This window comes from Macaca nemestrina, chromosome 13 (assembly GCF_043159975.1).
Source record: "Macaca nemestrina isolate mMacNem1 chromosome 13, mMacNem.hap1, whole genome shotgun sequence".
Classification (NCBI taxonomy): Eukaryota; Metazoa; Chordata; class Mammalia; order Primates; family Cercopithecidae; genus Macaca; species Macaca nemestrina.
In genome coordinates, this window is record NC_092137.1 from 30,493,606 (window position 1) to 30,520,669 (window position 27,064).

The 27,064-nt window shown below is 40.1% G+C and overlaps 1 protein-coding gene across 13 annotated transcripts in view; it reads left to right on the forward strand.

The window, feature by feature from the left end:
* LOC105479704 (lysocardiolipin acyltransferase 1) overlaps positions 1-27,064 on the forward strand; it is a 232,971-nt gene that overhangs the window by 17,509 nt on the left and 188,398 nt on the right. For 4 of the 13 annotated variants that reach the window (XM_071076457.1, XM_011737857.3, XM_011737846.3 and 1 more), the window contains exon 2: positions 6,442-6,612. The exons of 4 other annotated variants lie outside the window; for them this stretch is intronic. The gene's annotated coding sequence lies outside the window, so the exon portion shown is untranslated. Of the gene's footprint in view, positions 1-6,441; positions 6,613-12,888; positions 12,974-21,831; positions 21,891-24,983; positions 25,122-27,064 lie in introns of those variants that run through there. 5 more of the 13 variants (XM_011737854.3, XM_071076456.1, XM_011737852.3 and 2 more) reach the window with 3 other exon arrangements.

Here is a 27,064-nt window from a genome sequence, read left to right on the forward strand (position 1 = left end):
TTTTTCTGTGGTATTGGCTGGAGGGCATGTTGTTGTTCAGTTCTTTGGCTTAGGAGAGCAGGGGTTTGTGTTTTGTTTTTTGTTTGTTTTTGTTTTTAAGCTCGTTGTCTGTGGTATATGTTGAGGCGAAAAGAAAACCCAGGGAACTCACCACCATGTTTTCCATGGGTCCCAAGGTGCCTATCTGGTTTGCCTTATCTGTAGCTTCAGAGCCCAGAGTCTTCCCGTATTTGTTTTACATATAGTGGCTAGGATTTTTAGTTGTACTTAGCTAGAGCAGTAGGAAAAACTACATCTATTTGATCTTGCTGGAAGCGAAAGTTGGACAGGGATTACTTTTTTATGGAGGAAAACTTAGGGTAGAAATTGAGATGCATGAATTGGCTAGTAAGACACTGAAGGAGCTAGTTTTATGTTGTCATATACCAGGCCAGATTTATTTAGGTAAAAACAACACTCTTATTTAACAATATACAAAGTACCCCCCCACCACCTTTTTTTTTTTTTTTTTTTTTTTTTTTTTTTTTTTTTAGTAGTGAGTAAGTCAAGGCCTCTGCGATTTTGGAGGAAAGAGAAATGCAAAGCCAGCAAGTATTTGTTAAATAAGGATTAGAAACGGCTAGGAGAGAGTGACTGAGATTGATAGTGTGGTGGAGATAGCTGGGGAGAGGTAGAGGGTGGCATAAGAACGGGAACGAGAATAAGAGTAAGTATAAAGGTAAAGAATAGGACTTCATCAGGGTGAAAGTATTGGAGTGTACTTTGTCACTGAAGATCTTCTGTCTACTTAAAGTGAGACTTAAGGGTGGCAGTTTGAGGTAAAACCAGGCACCACTGAATACCAAGAGCCTGAGAAACTGCTTGGGTGATTTGGCTAGTAAAGGCCAGTCCGTTATTGGACTGTATAGAGGTAGGAAGGCCAAACCAAGGAATTATGTCTGATAGAAGGGAATAAATGACCGCGGTGGCCTTCTCAGACCCTATGGGAAAGGCCTCTACCCATCCTGTGAAAGTGTCTACCTAGACCAAGAGGTATTTTAGTTTCCTGACTCGAGGCATGTGAGTAAAGTCAGTTTGCCAGTCCTGGGCAGGGGCAAATCCCCGAGCTTGATGTGTAAGGAAGGGAGGGGGCCTGAACAATCCCTGAGGAGTAGTAGAATAGCAGATGGAACAACTGAGAAGTGATTTCCTTGAGGATAGATTTCCACGATGGAAAGGAAATGAGAGGTTCTAAGAGGCGGGCTAGCAGCTTGTAACCTACACGGAAGAGGCTATGAAATGACGACAGAATAGAATGGGCCTTTGAGGCTGGAAGAAGATATTTTCCTTGGTCCAAGAACCATTTGCCTTGTGTGGGAAGAGATTGATAGGTGGAAGTTTCAGTGGGGGAGTAGGTGGGAGTGACCAGATGAGAAGGAGAAAAACTGCTATGAAGGACAGAAGTTGGAACACAAGCTGCAATTTAGCTACCTTATCAGCATAAGCATTGTCCTGAGCGAAGGGATCTGATGCCTTTTGATGGCCCTTGCAGTGAATGACTCCAGCTTCTTTTGGAAGTAAAGCAGCCTTGAGAAGAATTTTTATTAAAGAGGCATTAATGATGGAGGACCCTTGTGTAGTGAGGAAACCTTTCAGCTCATGAAACAGCATGGTGGTGCAGGATATGGGGTCAGTATAAATATTGATGCGTAGTCCCTTTACAAGAGTAAGGGCCCGAATTAAGGCAATGAGTTTGGCTTGCTGAGAGGTAGTGGATGGGGCCAGAGCAGTAGCCTCAATGTAGCCTGCCTTTGCTGATGTGTGACGATTAGGCCTGGTGCAACTGCCATCAATTAACCAAGTGTGATCAGGGTGAGGAACAGGAAAGAAGGAAATATGGGGAAATGGGGTGAATGTCAGGTGTATCAGGGAGATACAGTCATGGGGGTCAGGTGTGGTATCAGGAATAATGTGGGAGGCCGGATTGAAGTCTGGGCCAGGAACAATAGTAATTGTGGGAGACTCAACAAAGAGTGAGTGTACCTGAAAGAGCTGGGGAGGGCAGAAAGTATATGTGTCAGGTGTGAGGAAGAAAAGAGATTTTGGAAGTTATGAGAACCGTAGAGGGTGAGTTGAGCATAATTTGTGATTTTGAGGGCCTCTAAAAGTATTAGGGTGGCTGCACGGAGGCATGATGGCTAGGCTAAAACAGTAAGGTCAAGTTGTTTGGATAAAAATGCTACAGGGCGCAGTCCCAGCTCTTGTGTAAGAATTCCGACCACACAGCCCTGCACTTTGGCTGTGTGTAATGAAAAAGGGTTGGGATGAGTTAGGGAGAGCTAGTGTTGGGGCAGCTTCTAGGGCTGTTTTTAAGGAACGGAAAGGAGTGGTGAAAGGATTTAGGGTCTGTGGGGTCAGCTAGGTTTGCTTTTGTGAGTTTATGTAATGGTTTAGTCAGGATGGTAAAACTAGGTATCCAAAGGCGGAAGTACCTAACCACGCCTAGGAAGGAAAGGAGTTGTTGTTTGTAGAAGGGATTGGGGTTTGGGAGATTAGCCAGACACGATCAGCAGGGAGAGCCCGTGTGTTTTCATGAGAATTATGCCGAGATAGGTAACAGATGAGGAAGAAATTTGGGCTTGACTGAAGTAATGGGGGCTTTCTGTGAAGCCTTGCGGCAGTACAGCCCAGGTAATTTGCTGAGCCTGATGGGTGTCAGGGTCAGTCCGAGTGAAAGCGAAAAGAGGCTGGGATGAAGGGTGCAAAGGAATAGTAAAGAAAGCATGTTTGAAATTCAGAACAGAATAATGGGTTGTGGAAGGAGGTATTGAGGATAGGAGAGTATATGGGTTTGGCACCACGGGGTGGATAGGCCAAACAATTTTGTTGATAAGGCACAGATCCTGAACTAACCTGTAAGACTTGTCCGGTTTTTGGACAGGTAAAATGGGGGAATCGTAAGAGAGTTTATAGGTTTTAAAAGGCCATGCTGTAACAGGTGAGTGATAACAGACTTTAATCGTTTTAAAGCGTGCGGACGGGATACTGGCGTTGAGTGGGGTAAGGGTGATTAGGTTTTAATGAGATGGTAAGTGGTGCATCATTTGTTGCCAAGGAGGGAGTAGAGGTATCCTATACTTGTGGATTAAGGTGGGGAGATACAAGGAGAGGATGCGAAGGAGGCTTTGAACTGGGGGAAAAGGCGGCAATGAGGTGTGGCTGTAGCCCAGGAATAGTCAGCGAAGCAGATAATTTAGTTAAAATGTCTCGACCTAATAAGGAAGCTGGGCAGGTGGGGATAACTAAAAAGGATTGCTTAAAAGTATTGTGTAAGTTGGCACCAGAGTTGGGAAGTTTTAAGAGGTTTAGAAGCCTGGCCTTCAATACCCATAACAGTTATGGAGGCAAGGGAAACACGCCCTTGAAAAGAAGGTAATGTGGAGTGGGTAGCCTGCATATTGATTAAGAACAGGACTGACTTATCCTCTACTGTAAGAGTTACCTGATGGTCCAGGGGGTTTTCTGAGGTGATCGGGTAGCGTCAGTCTTCAGCTGCTAAGCCAAGGAGATCTGGGAAAGAATCGGCCAAGGAACGTTGGGTTTGGGCTCCAGGGGCTTTAGGAGCAGCGCTGATGTGAGTCAGACAGTCCGACCTCCAGTGGGGGCCCACATAGATAGGGCACAGCTTAGAAGGAATCCTGGGCTGCTGGCATTCTGAGGCCCAGTGGCCAGGCTTTTGGCATTTGAAGCAAGATCCATGAGGATGTTTTGAAGGAGCCCCTGGGAGCCTTGGCTTGGATGTTCTGAAGTTCTTGTATGCTGGAGACATGGTTGTGGGTTGTCTTACTGCAGAGGCAAGTAGCTGTAACTCAGAAATGCGTTGCTGTCTGGCTGCCTCCTCTCTACTATTGTACACCTTGAAGGCGAGGTTGATTAATTCCTGTTGTGGGGTTTGAGGGCCAGATTCCAATTTTTGGAGCTTTTTCTAATGTCAGGAGCTCACTGGGTGATAAAATGCATATTAAGAATAGGGCGGCCTTCTGGCCCCTCTGGGTCTAGGGTGGTAAAGCATCTAAGGGTTGCTGCTAAGCGAACCATGAACTGGGCTGGGTTTTCGTCTTTACCTTGGGTAGTTTCTTTAAGTTTGTCATAATTAACAGCTTTGTAAGATGCCTTGTTAAGCCCTTCAACTAGGCAGGAAACCATGTAATCTCGCCTAGCTATACCTGGGGAATCTGCTTGTAGTTCCACTGGGGATCTTCTCAGGGAACTGCTCTAATGCGTTCCTGGAGGTCTGGCTCGTGAAGCTGGTGGTTATCAGCGTGAAATTGGGCTAGAGAAAAAACTCTTTCCCGTTCATCTGGGGAGAGGGTAGAAGTCAGGATGACATTTAGGTCACTCCAGGTTAAATCGTAGGACAGAGTTAGATATTGGAATTCCTGTATATATTTAGTGGGGTCGGATGAGAAAGAGCCTAAACACTGGCTGATTTGGGAAAGGTCGGATAAAGAAAAAGGAGCATTAACCTTGACTATGCCTTTAGCTCCAGTCACCTCTTTAAGAGGAAATTGTTGGACAGGTTGGGGAGGGCTAGTCGTGGAACGAAACTGTAAGCCAGACTGGGTGTGAGGAGGGAAGGTGATAGAAGGATTATAGGGTTGGGGAGCAGAGGCTGAGGAAGAATTGGGACCTGGCTTGGCCTGGTGAGGAGCACCCTGGGGAGGCGGGGAGAGGTCAGATGAGTCCATAGAAAAGGATTCAAAGGACTCAGAGTTTGGGGTGGAGACTGAAGGAACAGACAGGAGAGAAAGAAGAAAGATTTGGATGAGTCTCATTGGGAGCAGAGACTAGGGAGGGACCAATGTGTAAAAGAATGCCTGGACGTCAGGCACTTCAGACCATTTGCCCATTTTTCGACAAAAATTATCTAGATCTTGTAGGATAGACAAATTGAAAGTGCCATTCTCTGGCCACTTGGAACTACTGTCAAGTTTGTATTGGGGCCAAGCCCTATTTGCAGAAGAAAATAAGACACTTAGATTTTAGGTTAGGCGAGAGTTGAAGAGGTTTTAAGTTCTTGAGAACACAGGCTAAGGGAGAAGAAGGAGGAATGGAGGGTGGAAGGTTGCCCATAGTGAAGGAGGCAAGTTTAAAGAGAAGGGTAGAGACACGGAGAAGGGGGTGGGGAGCAGCCCTGGGCTGCAACATGGGTGAGCAGCCAAAGCAGGCATCCCCGCAATTGACTTGCCACCAAGGGAACGTGGGTGAATGACCAAGGCAGGCGTCCCCGCAGAGATCAGACACTAATGGAACGTGGGTGAATAATCAGAGAGGCGTCCCCGCAATGATTAAACACCAAGGGACGACTGCCTCCCCGAATCCATGACCGGCGCTGGAGTTTTGGGTCCACGGATAAAATGTGTTTCCTTTGTCTCTACCAGAAAATGAAAGGAATTGAAATTAAGAGAAGGGAGAGATTGAAGGGTGGCACCGAGATTGAAGGGTGGCACCAAGATTGAAAGGAGAAAGAGGTTGAGGGATATTGAGAGAGATTGGAGAAGACAGTAAAAAGAGGCCACTTACCTGATTTAAAATTGGTGAGATGTTCCTTGGGCTGGTTGGTCTGAGGACCCAAGGTCGTAGGTAGATCTCTTTATGGAGTGAGGATGAGGACAGCAGACTGGTCCCCTGAAGGAGTCCCGCTGACCTGGGTCTTTGGCACCAAATGTCTCACGCGTCCGTGTGAGGAGACCACCAAACAGGCTTTGTGTGAGCAACATGGCTGTTTATTTCACCTGGGTGCAGGCGGGCTAAGTCTGACAAAGGAGTCATCCAAGGGTGGTGGATTATCATTAGTTCTTACAGGTTTTGGGATAGGCGGTGGAGTTGAGAGCAATGTTTTGGGGAGAATTATAAAGAATCTTCTTAAGGGTGGGGGAGATTACAAAGTACATTGATCAGTTAGGGTGGGGCAGAAACAAATCACAATGATGGAATGTCATCAGTTAAGGCTATTTTCACTTCTATGGATCTTCAGTTACTTCAGGCCATCTGGATGTATACACGCAGGTCACAGGGGATATGATGGCTTAGCTTGGGCTCAGAGGCCTGACAGTTGGGGTGGGATCTAGGCTGTGATTTTGCCCTTGCTGTTCAATTCTGGCTCAGGGAGAAGCGGAAGCTCCAAGGACCTGGCCAGTGTTAACATTTCAGCTGCCCTCTCTCTCTGGATCTTTACAGAGGTGGCATGCATATTGGGCTCTCACCTCAGTCTTTTGGCATTCTCTTCCTAAGCACTATGACCCACCTTCCTGAGTTGCCCTGTGCGTTAATCCATTCAGTACTCAGATGTTTCAGGTCCCTGGGCCCATAACCTGTTTACTCCATGAACCATCTGATTACCCCAGTGCACTGTTCCCAAACTCTGCTTTCTCTTTTTTCTCCCATTTGTCATGTTCACAGGCTGAAATACAGAGTGGGTACTCTCTTCTGGGAAGCTGGCAACAAATGGATGATGTGATTTGTGCATTCCAGGGGAAAGTAAATTGTGATACTTCTGAACCCATGGTCAGTTAACGAGACAGTTTCTAGCTACTGAACGTACTTTAAAAAGCAGGACTCTAAAAGCTTTGGGTAAGTCTTTGTAATGATTTAGATGCTTGAGGTTTTTGTCTTGCTTCATGTATCTGAACACAATGCTTTTTGAATTGATCATAGTTGTTCCTGTTTATGTTGTATTGTTGACATGTTCTATGCTTGTTCTATAACCTTTTCATTGAAAAATAAGTATTTCTGTTGGAGGGAGATAAATGTCCTTTTTAAGAAAATAAAGTAATACATTTCTGTGAAAGAACAAACTCAGCATTTCTGTTTGGCATTTGGTTGTGTGATTCTTTTTGGATCTTTATTTTAAATATTAGGTACCATTTTGTTTAGAGTCAAAAATACTAAATCTTTAGACGTTATCCCTTACACTCTCTGCTGCATGCAGTAACTTGCTTTTGTTTGACATAGCAGCTTAAGTGACACCATTAGCTGGTGGTATCCTCCTTTGTGAGGGTTTGGGGAGTCTGGTGGGGTGGGGGGCGTTCTGTCTATGTGGATAACTCTGACAACTGATTCTGACCATATCCTCTCTCATCTCTAGGCTCATGATCTCCATCTGCCCAGTGTTCATCTGCAATCTCTGGCTGTCACCTCAGTCTCAATTTGATTAAAACTAAATTCATTCTCAATCCCATATTCGGTTTCCTGCCAGGATATGTCTGTCTCTGTCTATTTAATTGTCCAGGCTTGAACTTTTGTAGATAATTTCGACACCCTCCCCCTCAGCCTTTTTCTATTGCTGCTGCTTTTGTAATGCTTTTGATGTTTTTTCTCCTGATCTTTATGCTTTGCATTACTTCAGTAGTCTACTAGTCAGTTTCTGAAATTATAGTCTCTATTTCTTGTGTATGTGATATGATGAAGAATCTATTATATCTGGCCTTTGTCTTTGGTTCCTGACAATGAGCTTCAAAAAATCTTGGAATTTCCTTATAGATGTATCTTTTGTTATTCATAACAAGAGTCTCTTTTGACCACACCTGAGTTTATCCTGATAAGGTGACTGTGGGTGGGCCCTTAGATAGTTCAGGAAAGGAGCTGTCCACATCAGAGAGACCTTGGTTTCTGGGGAGGGGACAGTGACTGGATAGCAAAGCCCAGTCATCTGGCTAGTGATTTAATCACTCATGCCTGGGTCATCAAGCCCCACATAAAAACCCTGGAATAGCAGTGAACGTACTGGTTTGCTAGGAGGATGACACCTGGATTTCTTCAGGAGAGAGCAGGGAAGCTTTGCGTCCCGCTGCCCTCTTTCCTAGACCTTGCCCATGTTCTGTGCACCTCTTCCATTGGGCTGTTCCTGAGTTGTAGCCTTTGTAATGAAACTGTGATTGTTTAAGTATAGTGCTTTCAGTGATTTCTGTGAGAATTGTTGAAACTGAAGGGAAGTTTTGGGAATCTCTGAATTCGTAGCCAAGTTGGACATTAGTGTGGATAGCCTGGCGGGGACATCTGAAGTGAGGGCAGTCTTGTTGGAAACCTTGCTCTTTAACTTGTGGGATCTGATAGTAACTCCAGGTAGTATCAGAATTGAATTGAATTGTAGAACACCTAGTTGGTGTCAGAGAATTGGTCTCAGAGTGCAGTGTGCTTACCCTTTGACAGGCATTGTGGCATGTGTGCTGTGTGCATTATTTCATGTAATGCCCACCATGGTTGGGTAAGACCTAGGATTTTAAAAATTTGTTTCTAGTTCTTGGTGTTTTTGTTGTTGTTGTTTTGTTTGTTTTTTGAAACGGAGTCTCACTATGTTGCCCCCACTTGTCTTGAACTCCTAGGCTCAAGCAGTCCTTCTGCCTCAGCCTCCTGAGTGGCTGAGACTACAGGTGTGTGCCACCAGGTGTGGCCCAGGTCTGGTTTTATCATCTTTGTTTTACTGGTAAGGAAAGGAAAGCCATAACTTTCCCAGTGTCACAGAGCAAGGAAGTGTTGGCAAAGTCAGTGCTTTCTGACTTTAAAGCCCTTTACTTAACCCTTTATGTTAGGCCAACTATCTTCCTTGCTGTAGACATTACCCTCCTCTCATCTGGCTGCGGTGAACCACTTTTTCTAAATTGAACTTTTATCGCATCATTTTTGAACTCAGAACTTTACTCTCCATTACTGTAGGATAAAACCCATGATTTGCAGGCAGCCATTCAAGGCCCACTGGAGTACCATAGGCTCAAATTAATGCTGTCCCAGTCTTTATATACAACAAAAGGAAACAAACACCTATTGTGTTTCTTGGATGGGCCACTCAGTTTTTATCTCCAGCAAGTTGCACTGGAGATGAAACTCTGTCTTCTAGTTACTTGTAAAGTATAATTGGAAAGTTAGAGTATATGAAAAGAATGTCTGTGTAAAAATAACGCATGCTGACCAAGTCAGTAGTATAGGCGATAAGATGCTTCTGGAGTTCAAAAGAGGCACAGCTTCACTAAACAGGTGTATCTTGAGCTTAGCATTGAAGAGATGGTGGGATTTTGAGAATTGTGACTGAGGGTAGGCCGCTTCTGCTCAGGAAGACCATGAGTGAACTGGAAAGACAGTGCTGATGACAGTGAATACTTAAGTTTACCTGGGGGAAACTTCTGACACCAGGGTCTATTCCTTGTCCCCAGACAAGTTGAAAGTTGCAGCATAGTGTTTTAACTGACAGAGCTTGTGCTAATCTTTGTCTTTTGAAGCTAGAGTTGTTTAGAATGAACCAGAATCTATTTCAGGGCTAGCCTTTGTGATGAGGTTGGATGATTATGTTAGTTAATACTAATTTTAAGAATTACCTTTTTTTCTGTTACCTGAGTTGATCAAAGGAAATTTTAAACTATAAAAGTTCAAAAATATTTTTGGTAGTGGAACATGAGAATAAACATATTCAAGGTAACCAGTCTGAATGAGGGATCATTCTTCAGCATAGATAAGATTTGGTAAATAGATAGTTTTAAAAAGTCTTCTTTGTACATGAACTCATACCATTATACCCAATCTCTTGGTATTTTTTAGGGTTAGAATCTCTCCTGACCATAGTGCTAGCTACTTGGGAGGCTGAGGCAGGAGGATTGCTTTAGTTGCTCAATAGTTCAACACCAGTTTGGGCAACATAGCAAGATCCTCTCTCTTAATAAAGAAAGTTAACTTAAATGCTATATAAGTAATATTTATACATTTTGGAAAATAAAAAAATATATAAAGAACAGATCAGAATTACATTACTCAGAGATAGTTGATAACTTTATTTATAGTGCTACTTTTATTTATGCTATTACCTATAAAATTTTGTAGCCTACTTTTCTCACTTTATATTATTAGGATTTTTCTATGTCATAAGATTTTTCGAAAACATGGTTTCTATTAATATATAAACATATTACTGTACATAGAGATTTCTTTTTGTTTTCTCCTTTAATTAAAAACAGAGTCATTTATTATTTTGTAAGTTGCTTTCTTCATTTCACATGTCATGTCTGCCTTTCTGAATGACTGCTTATGTTAATGTCTAGTCAGCCCTCTGTATCCACAGGTTTTACATTCGTAGATTCAACCAACCATGGATCAAAAATATTTGAAAAAGAATTGTCTCAACTGAACATGTACAGACTTTTTTCTTGTCATTGTTCTCTAAACAATATAACTATTTATATAGCAGTTATATTGTATTAGATATTATGAGTAATTTAGAGAAAAGTATGTTGGAGGATATGAGCAGGCTATATGCAAATATATCATTTTATATGAGGAACTTGTGCATTTGTTGATTTTGATGTCCTCAAGAGGCCCTGGAACAGATCCCCCATGGATGTTGAGACGATTGTGCTTCACTTTTTAAAAACTGGTTGCATAATATTCCAGTTATATGGCTATGCCATAATTTAACCATTTCTCTGTTGATGGACATTTATACTATTTCTAATTTTCACATACAAATAGTGCCTCCATGAGCATTTTTATCTTATATTTTCTTACTTTTATGAGTACTTTTGTAGGATAGAAGTTTAGAATGAAAATATTGGGTAAAAATGTACATGCATTTTATAATTTGCCAGCCATGCTGAATTTGTCTTTTAAAAGGGCTCTATCAGTTGATTCTCTTAGCAATTTATGTTTGAGGCCTTATTTTCCTATACCCTCGCTTTGCTGGATACTATCATTGTCAAATATGAAAAAGTAATTGGAAACATGGTATCGTGTTACATTAGTCTGATTTCTTTGCCTATTTTTAGTGTTCCTTTTTGTATGTGACTCTTGATTCTTGGCTCATTTTCCTATTGTAATTCTATAATGTTTTCATATTTTACATGTAACTCTTAATTCATCTGGAATTTATTTTGATTTTATGGAATGAAACTGCTTGATTCTGGAGGAGATTCAAGGGCTAGTGGGTCTTGAAATTGTGTGTCTGGAAAAATTTAGAGGATAAAAATAAATTTTGCTGCCTTTGGAAAGTAGTTTGTCTCAAATTTATTTAAAAACTTAGTTTATTATTACCCAACTCTGTAAAGTATGTTGGAGCAATAAGAAAATCTTACCAACAAAAAGACCCCTTCTTACCAATATAGAAGAGAAAACGCTTTGTTTTTATTTGCATGTCAGATACATGCAGATAGGTAGTTTGAGACTACAAAATTTGAGCAGAATTTAACTCAAACAGTAAAACAGACAAAACTTCTCTTGTATTCTTGGAACAAATGGATATACCCTGTGATAGTTTCCTGTGCACCTGATGAAATTCCCGAGTTAATTTCAGTGGTGTGTGTTTGCAACGTCTAGGGTCAGAAGGCCTATGACTTTGGCATTGTGAATCTGGAAACTAAGATAAGATCTAATTCCTGACAAAAAAGCTTGGCCTATTAGGGTTTTTTTGTTTTTGTTCTTTTTAAATTTTTATTTACTTTTTGTTTTGTTTTTTACATAGAGATGGGGTTTTGCCATGCTTCCCAGGCTGGTTTCGAACTCCTGAGCTCAAGCAGTCAGCCCACTTTGGTCTCCCAAAGAGCTGGAATTACAGGCATGAGCCACCACACCTGGCCAGGCCTGTTAGGTTTTTAAAGAGACTGTCTGTGGTAGGCTGAAAATGGTTCTCTAAAATACTCAAGTCCTAATCCTGGAACCTGTGAAATGTTACCTTGTATGTTAGAAAATGGTTTTTGTAATTAAATTGAGGATGTTGATGTCTAGGGGACTTATCCTGGATTATCTGAGTGGTCCCTAAAAGCAATCCTGTGTATCTTTATCAAAGTGAGGCAGAGGGAGATTATATATACACAGAGGAGGTGGAGGCACTGTGACCAGGAGGCAGAGATTTGAGTGTTAGGGCCACAAGTCAAGGCATTCCCACAGCCATCAACAGCTGGAATAAACAAGGAACAGACTCTCCCGTGGAGCCTTTGGAGGGAGTGTGGCCTTGCTTTTGTTCTTAATGATACTGCTTTCAGACTTTTTTGGCCTCTAGGAGTGGAAGAGAATAACTTTCTGTTTTAAGCCACCAAGTGATTTGTTACAGCAGCCATAGGAAACTACTGAACACCCTAAAGACAAAAGGGCTGTCTCCCTTTTATTAAACAAAGATTCATTATATGTACTATGTTAATTATTGTGAATGACTTAATTCTTATCTCCTCTTTGCTGATCACCGTTATTTACTGGTTTTCAGTGTTGAGTAACAGGCTAAACAGTCTACCAAAACGACGTTAAAATGAAAAGTTAACCTCAATAGTAAAGTTCATAGGGAAATATTTTGACTTTTTTTAAGCCTGGAAAATGAGTAATTTAGAATCATTTATATTATTTTCAGATTTGCTTTTGAATCGAGGGCAATAGTCTGTTTATTTCTCTTATTAGTGAAGAAAGAACAACAGAAAGAATTTCAAGTCCATTACATTTTGTTAAAACTTTCCCCCTGCTGTACAAATTTTATTTTTTTCAACCAAGTGGTAGATTATATAACTAATGTTACAATTAATTTTTTTCTATTTTTTAATGACATACAACTTCTTATATTTTTGATAAAGTAACTCAAGAGTTGTCTAGATAAGTTGTATTTTTTTCAGTTTATTGACAAACTTATTTTTCTTGCCTGAATAAAAATGATTAATTTCCTAATTCTGCTTTTACCTGTTTTTGCTGACAAACTTATTTTTCTTGCCTGATTACAAATGATTAATTTACTAATTCTGCTTTTACCTATTTGATAATTCTTTATTTTATTAGAATTTTTAGGACTTTGTAAATTTTTTCATAAAGAACCAAGCTCATTTTAAAGTTCCGCTGTCTTTTTATGTTTCTTTTCCTTTTTTTTTTTTTTTTTTTTTTTTTTTGAGACAGGGTCTCACTGCCACCTAGGCTGGTCTCGAGCTCCTGGACTCGTGATCCTCCCACCTTGGCTTCCCAAAGTGCTGGGATTATAAGCGTAAGTCAATGTGCCTGACCCTTTCTGTGTGTTGTTATCCAATCAATCATTTTTACTGTCATCCATATTTCTATTTTTGGTTTTTAATCATACCTTTTATTTTAAAATTTTGACTGCTTGATTTTAAAATTTGGATTGCTTAGTTTATGTTCTGTTTATTTAAATATTATTTTAGAAAGTATTTCAGTACAGCTTTGTATGAATCCTGTAACTTGTGATATGTAATATCTTTATATTTTTTCTAAATATTCTCTTGCACTGGTTCTAAACTTTGGTGAATATCAGTCTCAGCTGGCAGGCTTATTAAAAATGCAGATATTCCAACTCTACTTAACACTCTGGGTGTAGGGCCTGAGCTTCTGCATTTTTAACAAGCTCCTCACTCCTTGGTAATCTGAATGCACATCAGCATTTGGGAACTACAAGTCTTGTATATTTTTAATTTTTTTCATTAATTCAGCAATTATATAGGAAGGCTTAAGAATTTCTAATCATTAGGGTTGTTTGTTTTGAATTATTAATTCTTAGTTTTATTGTGTCGTAATCAGAAGCTTGCCCTGCAAAATTAATTGAAATTTCCATTATGGTCATTTGTAAATGACCTCTACTGTGGATAGTTGGAAGAAAAAATAGCCATTTGATATATATCTGTTTTTTTTTTTAAATTGAGGTGAAATTTACAAGAAATTAAGCATTTTAAAGTGGACAAATCAGTGGCATTTAGTGCATTCATGTGTTGTGCCACCACCACTGCTATCTAGTTTCAAAACATTTTTATCACCCCAAAGGAAACTATGTACCATTAAGCAGTTGCTCCCTTCTCCCCAGCCTCTGGCAACCACCAGTCTGCTTTCAGTTTATATGGATTTGCCTATTCTGAATATTTCATATAAATAAAATTATGCAGTATGTGACCTTTTGTGTCTTCTTCACTTAGCATAATGTTTTCAAGGTTTATTTAACTCTTTGAGAAACTGCTATTTTATATTCCCACCAGCAATATATAAGGATTGCAAATTTTCCATATCCTTACCAATGCTTGTTATTTTCCATTTTTAAAATTGTGCCCATGCTAGTGGGTATGTAGTGATATCTCATTGTGGTTTTGATTTGCATTTCCCTAATGATGTATGACGTTGAGTAGCTTTTCATATGCTTGTCAACCGTTTGTATGTTTTCTTTGGAGAAATGTCTATTCAAGTCCGTTGGTCGTTTAAAAAAGTTACTTGTCTTTTTGTTGTTGAATTGTAAGAGTTCTTTATATATACTGGATACCAGACCCTTGACTTGTGAATTTTTCTTCCATTCTGTGGGTTGTCTTTTAATTTTCTTGATGGTGGTCTTTCATGTGCAAAAGTTTTTAATCTGGATGCAGTCCAATTGATTTTTTTTTTTCTTTTGTTGCTCATGTTTCTGGTGTCACATGTTAGAATCCCTTGCCAAATCCAAGGTTGTGAAGATTTACCATTGTTTTCTTATAAGAATTTCATAGTTTTATCTTTTGTGTTTAGGTTGTTGATAGATTTTGAGTGAGTTTGAGGACACCTTCATTCTTTTACATGTGGCTAGCCAGTAGTATCATTTGTTACAGATACTATTCTCTCTCTATTGAATGGTCTTTGCACCCATCTTGAAAATCAGTTGGCCATAGATGTATGGTCAAAATTCTGGACTCTCAAGTAATTGGTCTACAGGTCTTGGCCTCAGTCTCCCAAGTAGCTGGGACTACAGGCCCGCCACCACACCCGCCTGGGACTACAGGCATGTGCCACTGTGCCCAGCTAATTTTTTGTATTTTTAGTAGAGAGCCAGGATGGTCTCAATCTCCTGACCTCGTGATCCACCTGCCTTGGCCTCCCACAGTACTGGGATTACATGCGTGAGCCACCACACCCGGCCCTAATTTTTGTATTTTTTAATAGAGATGGGGTTTCGCTATGTTGGCCAAGCTAGTCTCAAACTTCTGACCTCAAGTGATCCACCCACCTCAGCCTCCCAAAGTGCTGGGATTACAGGCATGAGCCACCATGCCCAGCAAGAATCTGCATGTGATTGATTGGATCAGGAATGAAATCACACGAGTGTCAAAATGGTCTTGTGTGCCGAGTCAGTTTCTGGGTGGGGGTTACAGGGCCAGTGGAGCCAATTTCATGTTATGAGTAACCCAGGTGGCGTCAGTTGGTCCACCAGAATACTAGGTCTGAAAAATACCTCAAGAATCAGCCTTGGGTTTTACAATAATGAGGTAATCTATTGGGGTAATCGGGGAAGTTACAAGTCTTATGACCACTGGCTAGTGACTCTTGTCTAGTAAATAATTACAAAAAAGACAACCAAAATAGTGTCTTGTTATTATTTAACTATGCCTAAGTCTTAGCAGAATTCAGGCCCCTACCATAATTTGGACCTTGTGTCCTTTTGTTAGTTTTTACAAAGATGGTTTTGGTCTCTAAACAAGGAGGGGATTAGTTTTGGGAAAGGACTATTATACTTCCTTTAAGGTTAAAATATAAACTAAATTCCTCCCATAGTTAGCTTGGCCTATGTGCAGGAATGAGCAAAGACAGTTAGCTAATGAGGTTAGAAGCAAGATGGAGTCAGCTGTGTTAGTGTTTTCTCACTGTTATAATTTTGCAAAGGTAGTTTCAGTACCACACTGTTTCGATTACTGTAGCCTTGTAGTAAGTTTTGAAATTGGGAAGCATGAGTCCTCCAACTTTGTTCTTTTTCAGTATTGTTTTGGCTACTTGGAACCACTTGCAATTCCATTCATATTTGATGATTGGCTTTTCTATTTCTGCAAAAGTTATTGGAATTTTGATAGAGATTGAATTGCAACTGTAGATTGCTTTGAGTAGTATTGCCATAACAGTATTGTCTTTTATTTATTCTTTTTTTTTTTTTGAGACAGAGTTTTGCTCTGTCGCCCAGGCTGGAGTGCAGTGGTGCGATCTTGGCTCACTGCAACCTCCACCTCCCGGGTTCAAGCAGTTCTCTGTCTCAGCCTCCTGAGTAGCTGGAATTATAGGCACCCACCACCACGCCCGGCTACTTTTTTGTATTTTTAGTAGAGACGGGGTTTCACCATCTTGGCCAGGCTGATCTTGAACTCCTGACCTCGTGATCCACCCACCTTGGCCTCCCAAAGTGCTGGGATTACAGGCGTGAGCCACCATGTCCGGCCTATTTATTTATTTTTAAAGACAGAGTCTCACTGTGTTGCCCAGGCTGGAGTGCAGTGGTGTGATCTCAGCTCACTGCAACCTCTGCCTCCTAGGTTCAAGTGATTCTTCTGCCTCAGCCTCCTGAGTAGCTGGAACTACAGGTGTGTGCCACCACGCCTGACTAGTTTTTGTTTTTTTAGTAGAGAGACAGGGTTTCACCATGTTGCCCAGGCTGGTATTGAACTCCTGACCTTAAGTGATCCACCCACCTCAGCGTCCCAAAGTGCTGGGATTACAGGCATGAGCTACCGTGCCTGGCCAGCACTGTCTTTTAATCCCTAAACCTGGTGTATCCTTCCATAGATTAGATTTTCCTTAATTTGTTAATGTTTTGTGGTTTTCAAAGTGTCTTTTACCTCCTTGGTTAAATTTATTCCTAGGTTTATTCCTTTGATGTTATTGTAAATGAAATTATTAATTTTCCTTTTGATTTGTTTATTGCTGGTGTATAGAAACATAGTTGATTTTTGTGTGTTGATCTTGTACCCTTCAACTTTGCTGAATTTGTTTATTAGCTCCAGTAGTATTTTTGTGGGTTCCTGGGGATTTTCTTTTTTTCTTTTTTTTTTTTTTTTGAGACAGAGTCTCGCTCTGCCGCCCAGGCTGGAGTGCAGTGGCCAGATCTCGGCTCACTGCAAGCTCCGCCTCCCGGGTTCATGCCATTCTCCTGCCTCAGCCTCCCGAGTAGCTGGGACTACAGGCGCCTGCCACCTCGCCCGGCAAGTTTTTTGTATTTTTTTAGTAGAGACGGGGTTTCACTGTGTCAGCCAGGATGGTCTCGATCTCCTGACCTCGTGATCCGCCCGTCTCGGCCTCCCAAAGTGCTGGGATTACAGGCTTGAGCCACTGCGCCCGGCAGGTTCCTGGGGATTTTCTATACATAGGATCATGTCATGTGCAAATTCTTCCTTCTGATTTGGATGAATTTTATTTCTTTTTCTTGCCTAATTGTTCTCACTAGAAATTCTAGTTCAATGTTGAATAACAATGGTGAAAGCAATCATCCTTGTCTTATTCCTGATTTTAGAGGGAAAGCTTATAGTCACTTTACCATTGAGTATGAAGTATGAACATCATTGTCATGAACCATTGCTGTGGGTTTTTCATAGAGCCCTTTTCTTTCTTTTAAATATTTAACATTCTTCTGAGTGGAGTTAACTAGAAAACTTTAAAGAAGCTAATTTAAAGTTTTTACTAGTTTATGGGACATAGTCTCAAAATTGAGAACAGAAGAAACATCCACATAGTTACAATTTTTGTCCTTAGGGCTTACATGGGCAAGAATATACAGAAAGCATTTATGGAAAAGGAGTTAAAAGGAGACAAGACTTTCAGAACTCACTGAATAGAAGGTTCCACTTGTTTATTTGGCTTTACTCTCTAAACTGTTGGAGTTGACAATTAATCCCCTTCTAAGGCTTTACTTTTTGTCACTGGCTTGTAAAACTGGAAAATTTGCCCAGATTAAGCCTTTTGATGTTTTATTTTGTGTTAATTTCTTTCTTGATTTGAGATAAATGTTTATAAATATCAACTGGTTTTTGTTTCTGAGGCCTACACTGGAGGAAAGGACCGTAATTACTAATGTTGCATCAGAAGTTGCTCAGACAAATGGAAACTTTTTCTTTTCTTATAAAAGTGGAAGTGCCCCTAGTGTTAGAATGTACATTATTCTTGCATTTGGTAAAGTGTTCTATTGTCTTTTTTGTAGGCATTTTAATGACATTCAGATAGGTTTTATGCAAAATATTTATGGTAGGCCGGATCTTAAAAATATTTTTTGCAGGGAGTCAGGAGGTGATTACCTTTCCAAGTAATTTCAGGAATTTTCAGTTTTCCTAAATATTTATAGGAAGAAATCCAGTTTCTATTAGAATATTTTGTCTCCACAAGTCTTGCCAATCCCTCCTACCTGCCCCCCACCATACCTTGTAATGGAACATTTTGTGCCATGCATTAGATGAAACTTTTAAGTCACAGTGATGAGGAAGAAAAAAGATTGGCTGTGGATAGTGTGTTGCAACTATTTTTGCATTAAATCATAATTGCGCCTTTCTATCTTCTCTGGAGTTGAAAATAAAAAGAAATTATTTGTTGAATATAGTTGATATTTGTGTACCATGTATCCATGGCCTCACTAGTCAGGGGAGAGCAGATTTCCATCTTGGAAAATAGTTTGTCTGGAGTGAATGTTTCTGATTAATTCATTATGTGTATATGACAATTATATGTGTATGATAGTTACATATGTTAGACAATTATATGTGTCTAACTATATTACATAACTACCATATGACAGTTACATATGCTATACATGAAGACATATATATGTGTGTGTATACATATATAAAAAGTTCAGAACAAGGTTGTATGCTTCTTATAGTAAAAGGAGTCTGAATCTGTTATGTTCTTTTAAGTTAGTGTCGTTGGGATAAAGAGAGCAGTTAGACGGAAGAGAACCTGGTAGGCTTAAAAGCCACCTGATTCTCCTGATTTGGGTCACCCGTATCTGGAACATCCTCTTTAATTTGGTTATCAACATGTTTTTTCATCCCTTTATTTCTTCTCTAATTCCTTATAATCTTGATAACTTATGAACCTAAACAAAGAGTTTTTGTGTTGATTTCTTCAGTGACATAAAAATTAACCTACTTCTGTGGATGGATAAATGAACATGGATGCGTTCTATGGAGCAGAGTCTACCAAAATTATTTTTTTTAATCATCTGAAGCACATTGTGCTGTTGGATTGACCTTTTTCCTCAGTTGTTTTAACTCTTTACAGGGAATGAAGATGAGTGGGCAACAGGTTGTGGTTGCTAGAGTTCATGACTTCACCATTATCTGCAGTCTGAATATTGGCTCTGAAGGTTCTGAAACCTGGTTTCCTAGTTTTATGCGGTGCTCATGACTTAATTTATACCAGTGAAATTTATAAGGGATTGATTTTCAAAACCCAAAGGCTTGTTTGTTAATTTACATGGGCAGTGGACCTTTCCAGTCTAATTTGCTGTTTGGATTGTTTTTGTGTTGGTATCTGAGTATCAAACAACATCTTACCAATAATAAGAAAGCTGTGTAGTGTGTTAATGACTTTGCAGCTATGAAAATACATGTGTAAAAGAAAAACTCATAATCAGGGAAGAAGGCAAATGTTATACCTGGTTCAATAGAAAAGTAATATAACCCACAAATTTATATGGAGTAAAGAAATGTTGAAATGGACCCAAATGGAGACAAAACTGGTTTGTTGGGGAGGGAGAGCTGGGGAGAGGCCCAGGAGGTCAACTGAACCTCCTGCCTGACAGGATAGAATTTACATGTCCCTCAGTTAACCTATAGCCTACAGAGTTGTAAAATAGCTCCCATCAAACAGAATCTGATAAAGTGTAGAGCTGTGCTATAAATCATGCCTAGTTTTCCATCATGTTTTTCTCTACATATTACTGTGAATTGTCGTGAGTGGGGATTAAAAGATTTTTTTTTTAATTTGAGAGACAGGGACTTGCTATGTTGACCAAGCTGGACTTGAACTCCTGGGCCCAAGTGATCCTCCTGCCCCAGCCTTCTGAGTAGCTGGGAATACAAGCATGTGCCACAGATATTTGAGTACAGTTCTGGATCCTCTTTGAGCATGATGAGGTTTTAAAATTGTACCATTACCTGGTTAATGAATGAACAGTTTTAATGATTTGGTTTTAAATAATTTAACTTTTTTTTTTAATAGGACCTCACTCTGTCACCCAGGCTGGAGTGCAGTGGCACAATCTTGGCTCATGGTAGCCTTGACCTCCTGGGTTCATGTGATCCTCCTGGCACAGCCTCCTGTATAGTTGGGACCACAGGTGTGCACCACCAAACATGGCTAATTTGATAAAAATTTTTTGTAGAGATGAGGTCTTATTTTGTTGCCCAGGCTGGTCTGGAACTCCTAGACTCAAGCAGTCCTCCCACCTTGGCCTCTGAAAGTGCTGGGATTACAGGCATGAGCCACCACACCTGGCCTTAGATTTGTTAGTTATACACAAATCCAGGATCAGATTTACCTTGCTAGCCTTTTTTTTTTGTGTGTGTGACACAGGATCTCACTGTTGCCCAAGCTGGAGTGTAGTGTAGTGGCACAATTATAGCTCGTTGTAGCCTTGAACTCCTGGGCTCAAGCGATTCTCCTGCCTCAGCCTTCCAAGCAGCTGGGATTACAGGCATGTGCCACCACCACTGGCTAATAAAAAGTTTTTTGTAAAGGTAGGGTCTCACTGTGTTGCCCAGGCTGGTCTAGAACTCCTGGGCTCAAGTGATACTTCTGTTTCAGACTCCATAGTTCTGGGATTACAAAATTGAGTCATGGTCCCTTACTAGTCTTATAGAAACTTATAATTTTCTTTTTGACACTGGGTCTTTTTTTTGGATAGCTGGTGGTGACTTGGAGGCTGGCTGCAAGGGGCAGTATTAAATGTAATCTGGTACTGTATGGTTTTTTTTTTTTTTGGTAAACAAGTAACCATTGAAATTGTATACAATTATTGGGAGGCTATATAATGGGGTTGGAAAGAGTCCCAGCCCTGTGTTAATCTGTATTACTGACCTATACAACAGCATTTGCAGTTACTGTGATTTTCGACCTAATTTGTCAGAATCTTCATTTTAATTCATTCTGAACATTTTAATGCATGTTTAAATAGAATAAGTTTAAAATTGGCATGCCTGTTTTATACAACTCAGCCCAGTATTTTTCTTTTAGCCAGAATAAATGTTGAATGATTCCTTCCTTTTAGTGATGATTTCTGATATAGTTTCTCCTAATATGTGATGCCCTCTAGTGAATTCAGCCTTGCAGAAATATTTTGAGAAGCAGTAGTCAGTGTAATGAAATCTCAAGGAACATTCTAATAATTAGAACTATTCCTTTATGCTTTGTTGAGATGCAAGTTTCTGTCGCTGTAAGTGTTCAAGCAAAGATGTGATAATCCCCTATGAGTCTTATTGTTGAATGGAGTGAAACTTCTCCAGATGACTTCTAAAGTCTTCTTCAGCTTCGTGGTTCTAGCTTCCATATAAACCAGTAGTCCTCAGCCATTAAATATTGAACATTCACTGGGCCTTAAGCACTGTCCTGGAGGGTTGTGAGGGTTCCAAAGGTAGTATAGGTCATAGATGTTATTTCAAATAACTAATCAAGAGGATAAAATAATAGTAGCTAACCTTTATTGAACATTTACTTGTTCCTAGAGCTGCTGAAGACAGTTACTTTGTCATTTAATCCTCACAATAGTCTTTAAGTAGCCGCCACTTTCAGTCCAATTTATTTTTGTAGATATTGGGGCCACTGAGGTTAAATAATTTGCCCAAGCTCACACAGTAAGTGGTGGAACCAGGACTAGTTTATGTAAAATAATAGTGGATAGGAGGTGAATGGCAGGCCAGCGATCAAAGTTTCATCTGTCTTTACAGCCACTCCACATCACTTGCATTATCGCCTCAATTCCACCTCCGCTCAGATTCGTCACCACTGCATTCGATTCTTACACGAATGCAGACCCTGTAACTGTGCATGCAGGGGATCTAGGTTGCATGCTCCTTAGGAGAATATAATGCCTGATGATCTGTCACTGTCTCATATCCTCCACTCCTCCAGATAGGACCATCTAGTTGCAGGAAAACAAGCTCAGGACGCCTGTCGATTCTACCATTATGGTGAGTTGTATAATTATTTCATTATGTATTACAGTGTAGTAATAACAATAGAAATAAAGTACACAATAAATGCACTGTGCTTGAATCATCCTGAAACCACCCCTGCCCCTGCCCCTGCTCTCCATGGAAAAATTGTCTTCTGTGAAACCAGTCCTTGGTGCCAAAAAGCCTGGGGACTGCTGGTTTACAGGCTGTCAGCTCTCTGAGGGTGTATTTAGTTGTCTGTATTAAACTAGCTCAAATTACTTTTGGATACCTCTTTACATTGTTACACTTAAGTGTATGATTCTCATATTAACTTCAGTCACAGAAGTGATAGTTAATAATTTGTACATAAGTTTGGCAGTTCATTTTAATTTTTGGCCCGTAAGGTATTTTACTTACTGTAAAGACTTACTTGATAAAATGACACAGTCTTATCTTCTTTTTCCTTTAAAACATCCATTCTTTGAGGTTTAGTGAATCAACTCCTCATTCCTATGCCTAAGAATCCTTTGAGGGCATTTATGACTTGTAGGTGTCTTGATTTTCAGAGACATTTACTGTGTTCTTTATTGGATTTTAAGGCTAGGGTAGCTGTTGTTCTTTTAGTTTTTATCACCTAGACTGAATAGAAATCGATTTCTCCATTTGCAGGTAAATTAATTTCATCAAATTAGAGCTAGCCTTTTGATGCCTTGCATTGTACCTGTTTGTGGTGTATTCAGGTCAGTGCTTGTTGTATGGAGAAAATATAGAATACATCTTCAGTCTAATTACTGGAAAGATAATGTAAGCCTTAAAGAAGAAAGGAATATTATATTGTGGTATATAAGGTAGATTGTTCTCATTTCTGGAAACTTTTTTGGTGTCCATTTATGAAATGGTTTATTTGCTCCAAAGTATCTGTATATAGCCTCTAATGGGTACACAACTAAGTCACAGATTGTGACCCCAATGGCCTGAACACCCCTTAGTCTTCATCTCTCCCTGATTTCACTTCTGCGCATACCTAAAGACTTGATGTTATCAACATATCACTTTATCTTTCCATTTAGGCTATCACTGAGTAATGAGAAGGAATGTGAGAAGAAATTAAATTGGAGACTTTCCTAGTGAAAGGAGAGACACTCAGAGGTGCCCAGCCTAGGAGTTTAAGAAGTCTAGAAAGATTGAGCAGGGCTCTCGAGAAGAATATTTTAATGCAAGTAGGAGGTTAGGAAAATCCTGCCTGACTCCATGCCCGTTTTAGTAAAAACAGACCAACTTTTTAAGACTTCTTGAAATTTTACTATTTTCCTTCTATTTTTCTAATTTCTCTCTCTCCCCCCAGAAAGTTTCTCTAGCAGTGAAAAATCTCAAAGGGTTATTATTTAAGGGATAGGAATTAAGGAATTCTGTGGTCTGAATTCTGTGGCCCAGGATTTGGGAACATAAAGTCAAAAGTGTTAGTGAGGGGTTTAAAAAAAAAAAAGGCATAAGCCAGTTACAGAAGCATTTGGAACTGGGCCTCCCACACTTTAGGAGTTAAAACAAGAGATTGGGGTGCTAGGAGATAGTTTTATAAATCATTATTTGAAGTTAAGCATTTATTCATAGTGGTTAAAGACTGTGTTGTTATTAGTGCTATTTTCAGGTACATTTTTGTGAAGTTGGCTTTTGTAGGCTGACCTGAAAACCTAATCACTTTGTATAATGTAATTTTTTGGGAAAATGCATCTGAATTCCAAACAGCTGATTTAAATGCAGAGTTTTAGAATGCTACCTGCTCATAAGTTGGGACTGTTGTCTCTGTTCATATTTTGATAGAATTCCCAATTTGGTTCATTTCTAATCTGGGAAACAAAATTTTATTTGACTGTAGAGGAGGTAAATCTCTATAGAATAGTTACATGTATAAAAATAAGTTACTTCTTAGCTGAGTGTGGTGGTGTGTGCCTATAGTCCTAGTACTTGGGAGGCTGAGACGGGAGGATCACTTGAGCCCAGGAGTTTGAGGCTGCGGTGAGCCATGATTGTGCCACTGCACTCTAGCCTGGATGACAGAATGACAGCCTGTCAATAAGTAGATAGATAGGTAAGTAGGTAGCTAGATAGATTTGAAAAACCAGACATAGACACACATACACAAATAAAGTAACTTTCATAACCAGAAACTACAGTAATCTTTGGCATAGTATTTGTAACTTAAGACTTGGTTTTATATTGTACAATAATTTAACAAATCTTTAGGTTAAGATTCAGATGGACTTGCAGACTTGTGTTACATTGTAAAAGGGGAATCAAGCCTCCTGGGATATACTTGGTTGCCCAATTGCTGTTTCTTTAAGTATTTTTTCCCTTTTAGGGCCTTTGTTTCTTCATCTACAAAATAAGAATGTTTGTAATGGCATTATTCATATAGCTCAAACTTGAAAAATACACAGATGTCAAACAGAATAAATACATTTTGGGATATTTATACAGTGAAATACCGTACAGCAATGAAAAAGAAGAAACCATTTTGGCACTTACTTATATGGGTGACTCTCACAGACATGTTGAATAAAAGCAGCCAGATGCAGTAGAGTATATACTTTTTTTTGAGACAGGGTCTCATTCACTCATCCAGGCTAGACTACAGTGGTGCGATCATAGCTCTCTGCAGCTTCCAACTCTGGGGTTCAAGTGATCCTCCTGCCTCAGCCTCTCAAGTAGTTGGGACCACAGGCGCACGTTGCCATGCCCATCTATGGAGGATCGCTCAAGCGATCCTCCCATTTTGGTAGAGATGGGATCTCACCATGTTACCCAGGCTGGTCTAGAACTTCTGGGCTCAAGCAATCCTTCTGCCTCAGCCTCCCAAAGTGCTGAGATTATAGGTGTGAGCCACCACACCTGGCTGTGTATATGTTTGTTAATTCCACTTAGATAAAGTTAAAAGACAGGTAAGACTAATGATGGTCATATAATTCAGAATTGTGGTTACCAGTGGAGTAGTTAATTACTGGGAAGGGACATGCATGAAGGAGGCTTCTGGGTTGCAGGCAGTACTCTGTCTCAGTCTGGATATATTGACTTTTAAAAATATTGAGTCATATACTTAGGGTTTGTACATTTTACTGAACCCTACAGTTTTAAGAAGGCTGAAAGTATGTACCAAAATGAAACACAAAAAAGAAGAAAGTAAAAGAAACAAAAGATTGACTGGATTGGGAGCCAGGAAAACTGAGATCAGACTTCAGCTCCACCACTAAACATCTGTGATTTTAGGTAACTCATTGACCTCTTTGCCTTAGTGATTGTATCTGTAAAATGGAAATAATCCCTGCCTTCTGTATTTCAATTAGGGTAAACACTTTCATCCTTTTATACTGCATTTCATTACATCATAGAGATAAACCTTTGAAAGCACATTGGAGGCTATTAAAAATATTCTGGATGTAAAGTGACATTATTTTCCTGTTAATACTTTTATACTTGTTGTATTAGTATTCTGTTTAATAAAAAGGACCCCATATAAAAATAGCAAAAAGGCCAAAGACTGGTCAGCTGAACCACATTTGTTACCTTTTTTTCTTTTTTCCAGACAGGGTCTTGCTCTGTTGTCCAGGGTGCAGTGCGGTGGCCCAATCTTGGCTGATGCAACATGCCCCTCCTGGGCTTAAGCTATCCTCCCACCTCAGCCTCCTGAGTAGCTGGGACTATAGGTGTACACCAACATGCTTGGCTAATTTTTGTATTTTTTCTTTGTAGATATAGGGTTTTGCCATGTTACCCAGGCTGGTCTCCAATTTCTGAGTTCAAGTGATATACCTACCTTGGCTTCCCAAAGTGCTTAGATTACAGGTGTGAGCCACTGCACCCGGCCTATACTAGCTTTTGAATTCCTGGCAAAAATATAAAGTGACAGGATCAATTTATCTGACTTTTTCTCTTTTTTATATTAAGCCCTCCATCAAGTAGAAATTGAGCTCTTTCATGCAGGGTATGATGCTTCATGCTTGCAATCCTAGCTCTTTGGGAGGCCTAGGCGAGGGTATCAGTTGGAGTTCAAGTGAGCTGTGATTCGTCACTGCACGTTTAGCCTGGGCAATAGGGTGAGACCCTGTTTCTGGGGTCGGGAAAATTCGAGCTCTTTCAAAGTGTGCTGGGGTTTTATGCTGAGGATATAGTAGTGCACAATATCAGTATGGTCCTTATAACTACAGAACTATAGAACTAAGATTCTAGAGGGAATGACAGGTGGAAAACAAGGAAACAGACAAATGAATAAATAACCGCTGGCTGTAATGAGAGCCATAAATGAAGCACTCAGGACTGAGACAGAATCACTATTGAGGGGAACTTGCTTTAAGTAGTGGTCAGCCTTAGTGAGAGCTTGTTTAAGGAGTTGACGTTAAGCTGACACCTAAAACCTCAAGGAAGAAACAGAGGTAGTGAAACAAAGTCTGAGAAGGTAGCCTGGACAGTTTGTACTAAGCCCTGAGGTAGGAAGTGGCCTGTTGGAGAACCTGGCAGAAGAGGTTAGCACGGAGGTGGAAGGGGAGTGGTAATTCGATTTTTACTCTAGGCTCAGTGGAAAGCCGTTAAAGGTTTTTAAACTGGGAAATTGTGTAACTGGATTTACATTGTAAGATTACACTCAAGTGTTGGGTAAGTAGATGAACCTGTGGGTCTGGAGCTAAGATAATGTGTTGGAGGTATTTTGATAATATCAGCATAAAGATAGCGCAAAGGAAAGAGGAAGGAGGAAGAGGATAGAGAGAAGACAACTGATGTCTGAGTGATAGGAAGCTTCAGCATTTAGAGGTCCGGTAGAGGAGGGGGAGCCAACCAATCCAACCAGGAGAGAAGGATCACCAACGTCAGAAGAAAACCTGGAGAGTGGTGTCACAAAAGCCAAGAGAGGCTAGCATTTCAAGGAGGAAGTGGCCATGTGTGTGGAATGCTGCCAAGAGGGTAGAGTAAAATGAGGACAGAGAAGTAGCTCTTGGATGTGGCTACATGAAAGTGGACTCTTTTGCCAAAGTGGTTTCAGTGGAATGGTAGAGGCCGAAAGCTGACTGAAGAGGGAAGTTGATTGAAGAGGGAATGGGAAGTGAGGAAGCAGAGACTGTGTGTAGTTAATGATTCATTTTTCTGGGCAATCAGTTTAGATTTATACTTTGCTATCCCCAAGTATTTGAGGAGTCTTAAAAACCCATTCAGTAAGC